The following is a 684-nucleotide window of genomic DNA, read 5'->3' as shown; positions in this document are numbered from 1 at the left end:
AAAGAGACAGTACCAAGTGGACCACACCTTAAGTAAACAATTTATTTTGTAAAAGAAAAGGTAGTAGTTATTATAAACTACTACCTCGTTCTCATGAACGGTGAACAATGAAATTTAGCTTAAATTTAAATCGTTTTGGTTATTTTACCGTATCGTGGGGTTGAAAATGTTATCACCCTCTTTTTTGCACTATCGCTTGACCTCGCGCTTCTTTAAAATCCCGGTACATTTTGCTAAATTCCTTGTCAAATTGAATGGAAAACTGGTGGCCACATCTAGCGGAATTTCTACTATAAAAAATATTTTTGGTAAAGTTTGTAATCCCGTGATTTGATTTATTTATTTACATTCCCAACTTTTTCCCATCGATATTTTTTAAAAGATTCTTTTCAGTCCTGAAGTAAATTATCAATTTATATTCAATTATTGTCAAAATTGTATCTATCAACAAGTAAGTAGTTTCAGTTCTGGAAATAATGTATCTCGCTTTTGTGTGTAAAAATTATATTTTAAGGGGTGAACAAAAAAAATTGACAAAGAGAAAAACTGTTATACGTACTCAACAACTGTTAAACTCAACTGTTGTACACCTTTAAAATGGATCGGGGCTTCGTGCCATAAAGTAAACCCGTGAATAAAAAAGATTCAATAATAATAATAGTACGCTAATAAATATAAAACGTT

The sequence above is a fragment of the Trichoplusia ni genome, chromosome 2, assembly GCF_003590095.1.
Source record: "Trichoplusia ni isolate ovarian cell line Hi5 chromosome 2, tn1, whole genome shotgun sequence".
NCBI classification, from domain to species: domain Eukaryota; kingdom Metazoa; phylum Arthropoda; class Insecta; order Lepidoptera; family Noctuidae; genus Trichoplusia; species Trichoplusia ni.
Note: the sequence above shows the minus strand (reverse complement) of the source record.